General features: G+C 37.5%; 1 long non-coding RNA gene across 1 annotated transcript in view; it reads left to right on the top strand.

The window, feature by feature from the left end:
- The window catches only part of LOC118587463, a 502,157-nt gene that overhangs the window by 231,479 nt on the left and 253,407 nt on the right, over nucleotides 1-17,271 (top strand). The gene's annotated exons all lie outside the window — the stretch shown is intronic.

Genomic DNA, 17,271 nt, shown 5'->3' with positions numbered 1-17,271 from the left:
GTGTTATTCTGATGGGTCTGCCTTTATGTGTTACTTGGCCCTTTTCCTCTGAAGCTCTTAATATTCTTTCTTTATTCTGTGTGTTTAGTAGTTTGATTATTATGTGGCAAGGGGACCTTTTCTTGAGGTCTAGTCTATTTGATGTTCTGTCTTTCTTTAGGTTAAGAAAGTTTTCTTCTATGATTTTGTTGCATGTATTTTCTGTGCCTTTGAGTTGGTATTCTTATGTTTGGTCTTTTCAGAGAAGTGCATCCAAAAAGAAAGGAAGAAATGAAAGAAGGAAGGAAGAAAAGAAGGCAGATGAGTGGACAGATGATAGATAGATAGAGAAATATAGATTAGATTAGATCGATAGATTGATCGATAGATAGATAGATAGATATAGAAAGGAAAGAAAGAAAGAGAGAGAGAAAGAAAGAAAGAAAGGTTGGATTCAATCCATTGTTGTTGAGGTTTTCAAAATGAAATGAACATTTGGACATGAGACTGGACTGTAGTTTTTTGTTTTTGTTTTTTTTTAAATAGGGAGATTTCTAAGTGATGTAGATAATAAATATAATTGAGAATACTATCAAAATTCACATGTATACATTTTGTCTAGTATTTGTTGTAATGTAGCTTGTGCAATATCTGGTTACCTTTGAGAAAAAGCTATATAGAGCTCTATATGCTTCTATGTTTATATAAAGGTACATACAATATATCTGATGCCTTAAGTACAAATAATTTCTATAAAAGACAGAAAAAATTATCAGAAAATTTCATGGCTCCTAAAATACAAAATTATATAAAAAAGTTATTGTTAATAGTGATAAGTTAATTTTTTTCATTGACATGAAACATACTATTTCTTTTAGTGTTATTAAAAATATATTTTTGCCATGCATGTAGAGGGACCTCAGAGTCAGCTCAAGACACCCCAAGACCAACTTCTTAGCACAATAGACATTTATTTACTCCAGAGGGACAGAGGGCAGGGATGAGGGAAAAAGATAGGAAACAGATCACAAGAGAGAGGGGAGAAAAGGGGAAAGGGAGAGGGAGAAGGGACATTTGTCCCAGAAGGACAAATGAATGCCTCTAGAGAGAGAGGAGACAGACGTGGCCCATAGGCAAATTGTAGTTTATAAAGGTAAAAAGGGAAATCCAGTGTTGGGATGATTGTTGAATTTTGATTGGTCATGTTAATGAAGGTGACCAAAAAGGAGCTTTTGATTGTTTGATACTTTGATGGCTAGACCTTGGTAGTCAGCTTCAGGAGGAAGAAGTGTCAAATAAGGGAACGGACCTTGAGGTCTAGCTCCAGGAATGTTATATTTTTAGCAGGGGGGAGAATGGGGGTAAAAGGTGAAACCTGTCTGCAATATTCCCCATGCTTGGGCCTGGAAGAGCCCCTTCAATGTGTCTTCCAGATTCTTCCCAATTTCAGCAGGGACTTAATTCTTAAATGCTAAGAATGAATTTACCAAAGGTGCCTTTCTTGAAATAGGTTGGTATCTTCATCAGTTCCTAAGCACTAGCCTCTTTAAAAAATCTGTGTTAGAAAGCACTTTGAACACAGGATGTTACAATATAAAATGCTAAACTTAGAAATGAAGCACATGACTTGAAGCAGAAGATCACTGTACAATTATTAATTAGTATTACAAATTTGAGATACATTTATCTTCAAAGCAATTTAATGCAAATTAGAGCAAATGATTAAGGAACAACATAATTATATCCAGCTTGTGACCTACCAAAGATAGGACATGACACATGCATTAAAGCAGAAGGAAAAAGTAGATAAGTTAACCCAAACCATCCTCAAAGTTCAGAGAAGTAGCATTAATCACTAGCGGGCTCCTCGATGTCTTCAGTTTAAAAATTCCAGGGTTGCAAGTGGGTGCTCTCAGAGTCTGGGAAGTGCTCCTCAGTGCTCCTGATTCACTCTGGTGGTGAGCCACTCTGCCTGCTGATGGCATCCAGATTTGCAGAGGTGATGTTGAGGGTGTGAAAATAGGAGCCACACAACCAGGCTTGTGTTGAGGGCACTACCACATTGCCACCTTCCTTTATGTGGTCTATGCAACCACCTTTAATAACAATACAGTTTCTAATAAGCATACTGCTGTGCACACATGTGCTGTCTCAGTTTATTCTTTCAGCTAAGCAAAGCCTTCAGGTAGGCCCTTAGGATTTTTTAATATGTGAATGCCTGTCTACACACAAAATCTCATTTTTCCATCCTTCTGATATGTTGAATGTTATGGCACATCAGATAACTTGAGGCTAATTGGCAGTAGTTCTGAGCATTAAAAAAGAGAGGGGTTCAACTCAGCACAGGAAATTGGCTTTTTAGGTTGTTAGTGCCCTAACTTCCTCACACACAATCACATCACTCTCTATCTCCATCTGGGTATTCAGAGCCCTCCAGGAGAGAAGGCGCCCTTGCTTCTTCCCACACCTGTCTCTCTCTGTAACGTCCTCCACTATGCAAGAAAATGAATCTGATCAAAATTATAGATATATAATTTTAATAAATATATTATTGAAGAATACAGATACCTTTCTTCAAATAAATTAATTAAAAAGAATTCAAGCTCCATGGAAAGAAATCATTATGTTGAGGATAATTAATATTTTCTAGTTATTTTTCTAAATTTGACTACAGTGGATTCAATGAAATTTAAACTCAGGCTTTGAGTTTGGAAAATATTTTGACAATATGCTTTGATGCAGGTTTCAGTCCATGTTAGGTTTTCCTAAACCTTTTACATGCATTTCATATGTTTGTGTGTGTGTGTGTGTGTGTGTGTGTGTGTGTGTGTGTGTGTGTACACTGTGTGCACCAGATTGCATGCACTCACTATGGTGTTCACAGAGAATAACTTACTAGAATCAGGTCTCCCATTCCATCACTGGTGTTGTTTTACTTCGGCAGTGGCTGTGCCTTATTCCATGGCTCTCTCAGCAACTGTGACTCCATTGTACAAGTCTGTTTATCTAGCAGCGGCCTGGCCATTCCGGCAGCAGCCTGGTGCGAATTCTGTTCCTCAAGCAGCAGCCCTGCCACTGCTGCTAACGGTGACTTTCACTAAGTCTCTGTCCTTGGAATTATGAGAATTGTGAGAGTCAAAAGCTGGGGTGAAAACCTGCAAGCTCAGAGAGGCTGAGCAGTATCCAGCTAACCCTCTCTCTCTTCTTACTAGCATCAGAAGTACCTGCTTCCACTTTGCCAAAACACAAAAAGCTGTGTCACCCCACCCTACTACTTCCTGTGCCTCTCTAGCTCTCCAGGATGCCCTCTGAAGCTCCATGATTACTTTCTGTCAACTGGTTTCCAATGCAGCCTTCTGACACATGGTTAATTTTATTTAATTAATGCAAATGCAAACTTGGGGTTTACAGTGTGATCGAATACCCCCCATCACCTTGGTCTGTGATTTAACTCAAGCTGCCAGGTTTAGCAGCTACCCCTTCTACCCACCGTGTGTCTCATTGCCCCATCCTCTCTTTGGCAGTTACTATTTTGGTGCTGAGACTTTAATCAGATTTCCTGCCACCCAATGAGAACTGTCTTGCTGAGAGAGCATCACTAAGCTGCTTCAGAAAGATGGCTCTCAGGTTGGGGATTTAGCTCAATGGTACAGCGCTTGCCTAGCAAGTGCAAGGCCCTGGGTTCGATCCTCAGCTCAAAAAAAAATTAATAATAATAATCCTGGGCTGGAGGGATGGCTCAGAGGGTAAGAGCACCAACTGCTCTTCCAGAGGTCCTGAGTTCCATTCCCAGCACCCACATGGTGGCTCACAACCATCTGTAATGAGATCTGGCACCCTCTTCTGTATACATAATTAAATACATAAATCTTTTTAAAAAAAAAGAAGATGGCTTTCTCCTTTGCAGCAAGCATGGTCCTGTTCCCAAAAGATTCAACCTCGGATGATGTAACTCCAGCTGCTCAAACCCTGAGAGATTAAAATCCCCAATGTCTATAATCCCCAAAGTCTAAATTTCTTCATAATTACAGTATTAAAAATACCCCCCTCCCGCCGGGCAGTGGTGGCACACACTTGTAATCCCAGCACTCGGGAGGCAGAGCAAGGAGGATCTCTGTGAGTTCAAGGCCAGCCTGGGCTAGCAAGTGAGTCCCAGGAAAGGCACAAAGCTACACAGAGAAACCCTGTCTTGAAAAACCAAAAAAATAATATATATATAAAATAAAAACCCCGAATGTCAGATACCTGATGCTGAGGATGTTGGCAGTGGAACTCCAAGGACAGCCGCAAAGTCATGATGGAGATGACAGTTGCAAAATGACTCCTTGGTCTTCACTGGTGCTGTCCTAGCTGAGGAGGCTACAAGGTCTTTAATGAACTGAAGCCACAGTCGCCTGACAATGTCTACTCAGTTGCTGACTGCCCAAAATCAGTGTGCAGGGAACAGACAGACACGTGATGGGACTTGTAATGTCACCGTCTCTTTCATGCAGACTTGTGCCTGTACACAGGTGCATGCTGGTTGTATTTCCATTTACCCATCAGGATAGAAATCCTGCTCAGACATCCAACTTACTAGGGACACACACATTGGTACATATTACCTGCTTCTAAACCAATGCAGAAAATGAATTAAGTTTATTTGTCTTTTTTTTTTTTTTCTGTGAGAGGACCCATGCTCTAAAAGAAATAAAATAAAACCATTAGGTATCATAATTTAAGACTCCATAAAACACTAGTTGACGACCAAGAGAGTTGGCTAACTTCTAAGGTCTAAACTGCCTGTATTTATCCTTGGAGTAAATTTTTATAAGATAGATTTCTTTCTTTATTTGTTTATTTGCTTTTGTTTCTTTTTATTGTTGTTGCTATTTTTTTTTAATCTTGGATGCAGTTCCACTATTATAGATTTAGTTAGGTATTTAAAAATTTTTATTAGTAATAAATTAGTGTGTCTATATAAATATGATGCTCTTTCTAGTGTCTGTGTGTGTGGGGGGGAACATGTGTGACGTGTTTGTTTAGGAATGTCATTGGCACATATAAGGTCAGAGGACAACATTAGGAGTCACTTCTCTCCTACTTCAACTTGGGCTCTAGGATGGCAATCAGATTTCATGGCTTACATGGCAAGCAGCTTCACCTGCTGAGCCTTTTCCTAGCATAGATTTCAGCATTTTCCTTTTTAAAAGGTTTGTCTTCTCTACATTAGCCTAATTTCAATAGAGGTGTTAGCTACAGGCAGACTTCAGAAAGCCATTTCTGTTCTTAGCTTTGTTTGCAAATTTGACCCTGTGGATATGAATTGCTCAAACCTTGATCATCTGTGCACTTATAAAAAAAAGAACTTCCTCGGAGTATGGAGAGATATCATATTTGTGTGTCTCCATGGATAAAAAAAGACATATTTGAATATCTGAGCTTTTTGGACAATACATATGTACAGAGACCTGGATGGAATATGGATTGATAGCCTCAAACACAGCTTGTCTTCTGTGGCATTTCACATAACCACATTTATTAGGTGTGAGCACAATTAGTTACAAGCCATAGCGACATACATTTGTATGCTTTTAGTTTTGACCTACATTAATTGGTTACTTTGTTAGTAAGTATTATACCCACAAAACTGTCACAATAGACTATATGTGCTTACAAAAATACATGTTACTTCTATTCTATTATGTAAAATAATCTAGAAAGTGTTGGTTTCTGGTTTTGTCCTTATCAATTGTAACTACTTTAAAAAATCCAAGTATATAGCTTCTAAATAATTTTAAAATAACTTTTCCATAATTTGTGGGATTTTTTTCCATTCACAAATTCAGTTTCATGCAGTTTAGATTTTTAAGGTCTTTGATCCTTTTTTAAGACTATGAGTGTGATTCAGTTGTGTCTTTGGGAACTATAGTGTGACACTGTCCATTGCATGGTATAGAAAGCCTTTACTTAGACATACAAAGAACTGAAGGTCACTTTTGACTACTGCTGTGATCATATTTTACTTAACCAAGTAGAAAAGTTGGCCTAGTGCAAAGGAGAAAGAGAAAAATGGATTCCTCAACACTGGTTGGTTTAGTTCCATCAACCCAAAGATCTGAGCTAAAATTCTTGAGTCGTTTAACTTTTCCATTTCCACCCAGTAACCTCCTAAGTATACATGTTAATGAATTCATTGGGAGATGTGATTCAGGTAATCCATCATATCTGTAACACAGTGAAGCACATACCTTCAACGGCAAAAGGGAAGTAATCCAGTGCCTCCGCCAGGCTGTATCTCTTTTGCTGAATCGTGTGTGGAATATACAAATAAATCAATCTGTAACATTGAAAAGATTGGGGGAAATATTCTCTATTCCTAGTGTTTCTCCAAACTGGAGACTGCTCAGCAACATATGTCTCCAAACTAACGAGGAAAGTTTGTGGTCTGTAAAATTTTAATTGAATGAAGAGAAAGGATTTGTGACTTAGTAAAGTTTCTGAATTATTGGTGCCTTAAATTTATGAAAATAGGAAAGGAATTCTAAGTCTATTTCATTGATATACTATATTAAAAGCAACCCCCAATTCAGCCTGTCTGCAAGATAATGGAGGAAAAAACCAACTTCTTCCTTGTGAATTGGAAACTTAAAGACTCCACAGCAACATGAGTATTTTTAGACACAACCTTCCTTAGTAGGCAAGAGAAAGCTTGCCGATTCTGCCTGTCCTCAGTGGCTTATAATCTTTGACAGTTACCTGCAAAAACAATAAATGTGTTTAAAAAGCCAAAAGTTTATGTACCAACCTGGAGATGTTGAATTCTTTTTTTTTTTTTTTTTTTTGGTTTTTCAAGACAGGGTTTCTCTGTGTAACTTTGCACCTTTCCTGGAACTCACTTTGTAAATCAGGCTGGCCTCGAACTCACAGAGATTTGCCTGCCTCTCTGCCTCTAGAGTGCTGGGATTAAAGATGTGTACCACCACCGCCCGGTGAAATGTTGAAATTTTACTCAAAGTTTGATTTAGAAGCCCATGGGACAGTAGTAAGAGAAAAGTCTTCCCTTTGGTCTCTAAGACAGAAAAAACTCTACACAGCTCAGTATCTCAGTAGGAAAATGGCTGAATATAAAACATTAAGTTTCTCTACAAATTGGGTTGGAGAATTAACTTGTCAAATCCTAGATTAATTTCTTTTCTTTATAGAATAAATACAGCCATGGATCAAGTAATGAACAAAATACAGAGCAATTATAGAACACATGTATATGTAAATGAGGTAAAGGGAATACAGTGCCTAATATTGCAGCTGATAACTAGGTACTTGGTGGATTGTTAACAGCAGTAACAAACTCATGAGTTATTGCAAATTCAAGTAATCACAAAACATGGATTGTTGAGATATATTCTCTTCAAAATATAATATTCACTTTTTCTGCACATAACATTATTTGTAAGAAAATAAACATCTCACCACTGATCATTTATTATACATGCTCTTTTCAGTGGTGATTAAGTACCCAACGTTTGAAGAAGAATAAAGTTCTTCTTTTTGACTTGTAATTATTTTATAGATAGAAGAATTTTGTGGGTCCATCTTCATTTTTCAGTTCTTTTTGATTTATCTGCATTCCTCCTTGTTAGTATTCATGCCAGAAGTCAAGGCGAGGCAACCATGATTCTTGACTCATACCCTGATGAAGTGGAGCATCAAGTGCTATTGACTGACAGATGGGTGCTTCTTTCCTTAGAGTTAGACAAATGCTGAGAGATACCAGCTTACCTCTTCAAAGAGCTCAGCAGGAAAATCAAGGCCGGTCCCAGTTTAGTCCCCAGGGTAGCAGTGTACTTAAAAAAAAAAAAAAAAAAAAAAAAAAGCCAAACAGTTTCCTAGTAATTTCATCCCTCTTTTCACAGTGAACTCCCTTGTGGAATAGCAGTGAGAAAAATTTCCAGAGGAATTTCAGTATTTGGGTTTGATCTTTCTCTTTAATGGCACAAAGTTAACATTTTTGAGGTATTTGCATATTGAAAATTATTTTTTAAAACATAGGACAATAAAGAAAGATGTTGATAGGGGCGATGTGTTGGGGTTCTCATGGAGTTGGGGGGTAAGAGCTTGCGGAGCAGATATGATCAAGAGACATTATATATAAAATCATTACATTTTCAAGTAACAAATAAATATTTGAAAGTGTGCTAAAGTATGTTCATATTTCGCCTGACACTCACAGCTTTTGCTACTATCATGTCTTGGGTAATTTCATTAAGCTTGTATCATCTAGCACGGATTTATCCTTCCAAACTGAAACTCATGCAAAAGCTTGTGCTTGTTGGATCTGAGCACTAACTGTTATTCAGTGTGCGAGCAGCACCCCATTTGAATCAATAAAAGGCTGAGAGGTCTTGACAAGCTATATTTTTTCTGATATTGATCTTGATGACCACGCTGGTGCCCTAGAGTCTAACCATTGATTTTAAAGGGGAGGCCTGTCAAATTGGAGGCCAATTTTATGCTATTAAACAGATTGGGTCTTGTAATTAAAGAAAATGTCAGGCTGTCATATTTTACAAGAGGGCCATGGGGATATTTTCACGCAATTTTCAAACAAATTAGAAAGCATTTAGACCTGCTGGAGCCAAACAAGCCAGAACCAGTGTAGGCTTCACAGAAACCAAATCAATATTCAAGTAGAATGTCATTCACTGGCTTTCTGTTTTCCCAAGACTCAATGATTTAAGGAATAATTTATGATTCCTAGCTTTAATAACATGCATGGCTACATCAACTTAAAATGCATCAAAGTCTTGGGAAAGAAAGTAACATTTCCAATGAAAAGCTAATTCACTGTCAGGGTAACAGAGGACAGCGAGTCTGCTCTCCACAGGCATTGCCTTCTGTTTCCGTTGAGAACCATCAGTCCAACCCTCCTAGTCCGTTTGAATTACGTATTTCCTGTCTTCTTCTACAAGGTCAGGGCGGCCCACAGTAACTACAGCTGCAGGGGTGTTGAGTGGCTTTCAGTACAGTAGAAGAAACAGAGAAACAACCTGACATTTTATTTTCTCATTGTAGATAAAAGACCAGTGTTTTCCACAGGTAAGAATGTAGTTATATTATAATCTCAAAAGGGATAAAAAATAAAATACAAAGATAAAGGGATAAAAATAAAAAATACAAAGAAACTCTAGTGGGGAGGTTTTGAGAACTTCTTACAAACCATAATGTGTTCAGTTTTATTTTGATAAAGTAAAATTTCAGTTTCAAACTCGTGTAAGACTTTGAATAGACATCATTTATTTTTCTTTTTTATTTCTTTTGTAATTGAAATCTGAGCTTAGATATACTACAATTAATAACAATCAACCATGATATTGTAGAAGTAAAAAACAAAAATTAAGAGTAGTACAAGTGAAGGAAGTCAAGAATAAAATTATCTTCTGCAGAGTGAATAGAAGTAACAGGACGGGGAAAACATCCATTCATCACCTCTTTGAGTATTGATTGTGCTCTGAGTAAGCCATTCTGTGGTCCTTGTTTCTCCTGAGAGGATTTGGCCAGTGTGCATGAGCTCATCACTCTACATTCCTCCCATTTGTAATCTTCCTTTCCAGCTTCACTTTGCATGTTTGGTATTGAGTTGTCCTCACTTTCACAAATATCTTTGGTGACTTTGAGTTTGATTTTAAACACACCAATGATTTGTAAATCCAACCACATATTAAACTTTCCCATTCTAAAGTACAGATTTGATTTTTGAAGGCATAATAATTAACTGTTACAAAACTCCATCATCCATCAGCTACCAAGATTTTTATTTTCTTAATATGTTTATGAGAGAGAAAATGAAAGTCTTTTAGAGTAAGATGCATTAATGAATGCATCTTACTATTAAGTATTGTATCACTTTTTGTCAGTCACATCCTCTTACGACTTTAAATGCATAGTGGTGGGGAGCATGCTGAATATTTTAAATCATAAATACAAAGCACTGAGATTCCAGATTCCGCGTCATAACTAAAATGCTGGGTTTTGTCCTGGTTCACGAAACATCAATTCCAGAAGCCTCAAGAGGTTTGTCAGGTGGACTCCTGCGTACGTTTTTGGCTTACCCTTAAAGTATAGTTCATAATCTGACATCATGGTCTTACTCCACACTATGTATCTTTTCTGGGTTCTAGTAAAGCACTGGATAGCTAGTGGTGGTTCTCCACACTGTTGACTCCTATTCCCGGAGTGCTCTCAGGATCCTGCCCATGCTGCCTTAGGAATCTCTGTAGTTCTCTCACGTGTTTTTGCAGTCCTGAAAATGGCAAAGTGTCTAATGCATAACTACCTGGGACATGCTAGACAGGTGTAGCTATCCTTTGTTAAGGACCCTGACATACCTGTTGGTATGCCAGCTTCCTTGTATCAATACAGTTGCTTCCTGCTTCATATCTGTATAGTTATATCAAGTCCCAGAAAATATCCTAAGGAATAGAGATAATTGTTCTTTTCTTAACTCAACTTTTTAGGGTGTTGGTTAAGTGACTGTTAGTGATGGAAGTCCAAATTATTCTCAAAATTCTTTAAATATATTCAGTTTAATACATGAGAGTTGTGCTTAAGAAGTTGTAAAACAAATCATATACATGTACATACAAAGGATCCAAATTTTCCAACTGTAGGCGGTTAGTTTATATATTAGTAAACAATTGTTTTATGTAATACTGTTTGTAAATAATGAGAAATTAACTGTAAATTCATATATTTTTCTCAAAATCTTTGTGATGGGTTTCAGACAAAAAGAACATAATGCTGGACTCAATTATGTAAAAAGCCAATCAATGCAAAGTAATCTATAGTAGATTGAGGTGATTACCTCATGGATATATAGATACAACCTTCAAATTATGTTCAAAGTAACTCAAATCTGAGCAAGTTGATTAATGCTAATTATACTTCAGATGTATGACTGCATACATATGTGTATTTACTAAATATATCTAGAGAAAGACACTGCTGCTGATTAATAATTAACAGAAGAATCATAAGGCAACACAGTAATTATCTAAACCAATTTGGCAATGTGTGCCATAATAATTATAATTTCTCAATTGTTCATATATCAACCTCCAAGAAAATGTTATGAATGATAAACAAATGAGCTCCCAATGAGAGCTGCCACATTGTAGGTAGACTCTGTTATTTCCCTGGTCCAGGTTCTAATTAGCAGAGACAATCCAGTCCTCAAACTGAGCCTGCTTTCTTTCCCCTCTCCTTGTCCTGAGCCCGGGGTAGAGACAGCCAGCAGAGGGTAAGAGGGTAAGAGGTGGCCATGTGTGAGTGCCCCCTTCAGAGCTACACCCAAGTTATGATGTCTGGAGCCTCAGCTGGGTGACTTGGGTATTGATGAGGGAGAAGATAAAGACTTGAGTGTAGGTCCAGATGTCCACAGTCCTATTCAAAATCTTTAAAAATTTGATGCAAATTAGATATCCAGTAAGACACTCTAAATGACTAGTCATAGGATTAATTGTAATTTATGTCCATTGTTACACTGAAAAATGATCTTAAAAATAGCTGAAACTTTCTTTGTCTACTTATTTATATTGAGGCAGAGCCAGGTGGATGTCTGTGAGTTTGGAGCCAACCTGGTCTACAGGGCGAGATCCAGGACAGGCACCAAACTACACAGAGAAACACTGTCTTGAAAAAAGAAAGAAAAGAAAATACATATACCATTGAAACCACCATATCAATCAAAATATGTAAAATTTTAATAACTTTACAGGCTGGTTTAACAAGATAGCCAACAGCTGTCCATTATAATGTAGGTGATTCTGTCTGGTTTTGAATTGTTATAAACAGAATAGTAAAATAATGCATGAGACAATTTTCCTCTAAATGCTTTTAAGAATTTTATGAGATTTATGAATTCAATTGGATATTTCCTTAGACTTTACTTCTGATTTGTATAAATATATCACAATTTATATGGTCATTCTCTGTAGAGCTAAGCCAGTCACTTTTCTGCATATATTAAGATGAAGATAGAGCTGATTTCCTCTTGTGTTCTAATTATATAACAAGTTGATTAGTCTTAAGCAGCAAATACAATTAGCATTGTTTTCATTGAGTCATGATGTCTCATGTATCTGAAGAGTAAGCCTGCTAAACACTGTAATTTTATAACCATTTGAAGGAAGCTCCCATTCTCTAATTGTGTTTAGTTTTCCTCTAATGTCATCATCACATCCTCATTCCAGCAATGTACTGTTACCATAAAATGGTTAATAGAGAGAAACAGCTTAGCATCATCTAGACACTGAGGGGAGGCAGAGCCTCCCTTCCCAGACTAACTGCTGTAGGCTTTGCAAACAAACCACGGTGTGGTTCTCACCTGAGCTCCTCCTGGCTCACAGGTTTAGGAAACACAGAATTAGCAGATTTTCTGAATAAATATTGGTTTCTATATGCCTTCATTTTCAAAAAGGATTCCCACAATTACAGTTCTTTTATTTTTTTTTCTGGAGTACTAAAGAACTCCTAAAATAGACATATTATGGCTTGATTTTTGTGTCCAAGACATCCCTTGGGCACTTGTTTCTTAAATGTGAATCACTCTCATTTGGGTTTTTCCAAGAGAAATAAATATAACTTAGCATTGGATCTATTTTCAAGTATGAGTAAATATAGTGATTTATAAAATATCTTGAAAGTTTCAGATAATAGTATCGTGATATGAAAAAATGAGATGTTTCCTTTGTGCTTGCATTGTGGTATTTAACATAATCTTCATGGACCAAGAGGTCCACCCATGACCCCACACTGGGGAGGAAGTGGCGAGAGGAACCGGGATACACAGCAAGAAAACCGAGGGATACAGATGTAACTCAGTGAAAGGTTCCCTTCAGAGTGTGCACAAGACCCTGGCCTAAATCTCAGCAACAAGATGATCTGCTTCTGCACACAGGCCTGGCAACAAGGAGAGTAGAGGAAAAAGGGGCCTTGGATTGGGAAGGGCTGGCTTCTGTCTACTATCTAGAACCTGAGCTAGGGTCACAGTGGATTCCATCTATGATAGGACAGCTCTCATCAGGAGCTCATTTACTTATAATGTATAACATTGTCTTGGGGTATGATATCTGAGCAATTGAAATTATAATTATTATAGCACACATTGCCAAATTGGCTTAGGTAATTATTATGCTGGCTTATTATTCTTCTGTTAATTATTAACAAGCAACAGAATCTCTAGATATTTTTAGTAAATACAGTTGTAAATGCATTAGACATATAATTAACAATCAAATTTCTTAGGTGTGAACTACTTTGAACATAATATGAAGGTTGTATCTACACATTCACGAAATAATCGCCTCAATTTATAGTCCACATATATATAAAACACCAATATCTACCACTCTCAAATAGTACTAAAACTTGCAAATAATGATTGAGAAATATTGTCTTTATTTTATATGTGACTGAACATATATCCTAGGCTTATTAACAGTGCATAAATGCAACTTGCAAAATACTCTGTAGGCCTGCACAATGCTTAAAGTATCTCTACAGATTGCACAACACGTAACTGTTGAATAATATTATATTTTAGCCAGGAGCAAAATGTCAAGTGTCCACCAATTCATGCTTTGTGATTGACAATGCTTCACAAGTGAAATATGTTAAAGGAAATCTAGTAAATAAAACCCAGTAAAATTCAAAGACATGTCTTACATTAATCCTAAAAATAAAAATCACAATTCCAATTAGATGTTACATGATGGTAGCATATATGCTTTCTTAAAAAATGCAATGGAGTGACATTTTAAAAGGAAAAAATTCACTGTGAAGCACCAAGATTAAAGACATCATGTCTTACTTTGAAAACTCATGCAACTGCTTGTTTGTATGTATGCATGTATTTGTGTGTGTGTGTGTGTGTGTGTGTGTGTGTGTGTGACAGAGAGACAACTTATGTAGCTTCTTTTTCAATAAGTTCATTTATTTATTTACTCACTTACTTATGGATTTTTTATTTGTTGTGAGGTAATGAACCACCATAGTTGTATAGAGGTCAGAGGACAACTTGTAGGATTTGGTTCTCTCACCGTATGTGTCTGCTGAGCCTTCTCACTAGCCTTATATCATTGTTGAGGTTAAGTCTCTTTAGTGTTAGAGATCACAGTACTGTGTTCTTTGTGAACTTCTAATAGATACAGTAGTATTTCACTTTATGTATGAGCCACATAAAATAATATCTTGCCTCCATGTGATATAGATGTCTCTCCTTCTCATTTAGACATCACTTTTTGCCTTGCTTGGTGGTACAGGGCTTTAATCACAGAACTATAGAAGCAGAGGTTGGTGGATCTCTGAGTGCGAGGCCAGCATGTTCTAGAACAGGTTCTAGGATAACCAGGTTCTATGACAAACAGATCTACATAACAGAGAGACCCTGTCTCAAAACAAAAGAAAACAAAACAAACAAACAACAGAAACAAACAAGAAAAAACCAAGTCACTGTCATATAGCTCTACTTAAGAACATGGGTGCTACTCTGTCCACCTTAGCACATTGTGTACCAGACACAAATGCCATGCCCTTTCTTATGTCTGTCCTGCTTTAGCTTACTGTAAGACACAAGTAGCATATTTACTGTTCTTGGAATATTCAACAAGATCAAATTGGTTTTCAATGAATAATACAGATTGTTCCACTCACAAACTGTATTAAATAGTGGAAGTGGAATTCAGAGCAATCATTTTTCCAGATTCCCAAAGCAACAGAATGAGAGTTGAAAGCATGGAGCTATGATGCTTCCTGTTTAAAAAGGAGGAAGAAGACTGCAATGAAGATGGTCACTCTTTTAGTAGGTTGCACAAAAGACGGTCTTTGTAGAATGGGCTCAGAAGGAATCAGAACTGAGCAGAGCGGGGCCTGAGGTGACAGCACTCAGAATTCAGACCCCCTGGCTGCTGGGAAACCACTTGATCAAAAGTCTCCAGGATTTTTGGTTTTGTTTTGTCTTCTATCATTGGTATGCTTTTAAAAAATATGTTAATATGTTATATATCAAACATGAACCAAATAAACTTCAGCCATTGTAGGTGAAGCCAAGGTCTGAGTCAATTGAAAAAACAGATTATCAGGAAATTTGGACATCTTTATCATCATTTCAGTTGCATTCTTCATAATTCCACATATTTCTTCATGTTTCTTGTTATCAAGATATTTTTAATAACTTTTCACTCAAATCTGTAAGTTTTAAGATCAACATAACTACCCACTAATTTATTCTAGACTCAAAACTTCCACAACATGCTCAAATGTGCTAAGAAGGTGTTAGCAGTGAAACCACCACAGAATTCTAGCCTCTGAACAGAGCACACGGTGACTTATTTAGAGCGCTACAAAAACCCTTCTACCTCACTTAAGCTTCTCACAGAACACAGGCTGCATATGAAGAAGCAGAAGATCCTCATTTTCTCTCTTTCACAAAAAGGGATGATTTGCACAGAGATAACATTCAGTAATAATGTGTACTATGATCATAAAGACATTTTTAAACTATGTCTAGGGCTTGAGAGGTTAACTTGGTGTTTAGGAGCATTTGCTGCTCTTCTGGAGGACCTGAGTTCTGTTCCCAGCAACAATGCCCAGGGCCTGACAGTGTCCTGCAACTCTAGCTCTGAGGGATCTGATACCATCTCCTGACCTCCATAGCACTTGCACTCATTTCATAGACCCCCGTGAAGACACAGAATTAAACAAAATTAAAGAAAAGAAAAACTGTGTGTAAAAATCAAGGACTTTTAAAAATTATTCTCATAATTTTCAATTATAGTTTTATTTAAATATTTGGAAAAATTTGCCATTATTTTATAACTCTTCAGTTTTATTTGTACCCTGAGTATGTGGGCTAAATAAGGAAGTGGTCTTAAAAAGGTGTTCTGGGAGGAACACATGCCAGCTGCAAATGAAAGACAACAGCCCAAAGAAATATATCTGGAAGCCTGATGCAGCAAGTGGATCTGAACGCTGATGACTCCTAAAGGCCTTTGATCATGTATTGAATCAGCAAACTTCAAGGTGCAGGCAGTGAGAAGACATAGGAGAAAGGGAATAATCATAGTTTCAAATGTGTACCTATCCTCTCAGGGGATAACTAACTAATGGGATGAGTTAGATTGAACAGACATTACCTTAATTAGTAAATTCAGTCTTTCTTAGTAGCCCAATGGGGTATGAGGCCTGTGTTATGAAATAGTTCAAACCTCTGAAATGTATTCAGTCTTCAAAAGCTCCTCTAAAAATGGGTCATAAGTATATTTCTAGAAGAAAATAGTTCTTACAACCCTGCCCCATGCAACATTTTACTTGTTTATTTTAGATATTTATTTTTGGTGATTTCTTTTTCTCCATTTTTAAACTGGTGTGTAGCCATTGTATACAGCAGTGGGTTTCATAAAGACATTTAGACAGCATATTCCTCTTGTCCTGACATCCCTCTTCCTGTCCCCAATCAGTGCTTTTGTTTCACTGAGGATTCTCTTCTATTTTTGTGTCATATCCACAAACATGACTTCATGTATATGTGTAAAATCTCAGACCCACAAATGACAGAAAACATGTGATATCGGTCTTTCCTAGCTGTACTGACACTAATGCGATGCTCTCTACTCCATTACTTTTATTGGAAAATGACCTAATTGACCCTTCCCTCGTAGCTACTCAAAATCTCATTCTGTATGTTAACCTCATTTTTTTGTGTCTATTCCTTTATCAATAACACCTAGCTGGTTCTATAACTTACCTATATTAAATAATGTCACTGTACATATCAGTGTGCAGATATCTCTGATTTGTTAGCTTTGAGTCCAGTGGCCTAATACTCAGGAGTGTCACAGATGGGGCATGTAGTATACGTGTTATTTGTTATTTGAGGCCCCATACTGACTTCCATAGTAGCTGGAGTGGTTTTCTTTACCACCATTGGTGTCTGCATCCTTGCCAGGTATGTGGCTATTGTATCCTTCCTTCCTGCCTTCCTTCCTCCCTTCCTTCCTCCCTCCCTCCCTCCCTTCCTTCCTTCCTTCCTCCCTCCCTTCATTCCTTCCTTCCTTCCTCCCTCCCTCCCTTCCTCCCTTCCTTCCTCCCTCCCTTCCTCCCTTCCTTCCTCCCTCCCTCCCTCCCTCCCTTCCTTCCTTCCTCCCTCCCTCCCTTCCTCCCTTCCTTCCTCCCTCCCTTCCTTCCTTCCTTCCTCCCTCCCTCCCTTCCTTCCTCCCTTCCTTCCTCCCTCCCTTCCTCCCTCCCTCCCTCCCT

Source organism: Onychomys torridus, chromosome 7 (assembly GCF_903995425.1).
Source record: "Onychomys torridus chromosome 7, mOncTor1.1, whole genome shotgun sequence".
Classification (NCBI taxonomy): Eukaryota; Metazoa; Chordata; class Mammalia; order Rodentia; family Cricetidae; genus Onychomys; species Onychomys torridus.
The sequence above is the reverse complement of the archived record's forward strand: the minus strand, read 5'-3'. Positions and strand labels throughout refer to the sequence as shown.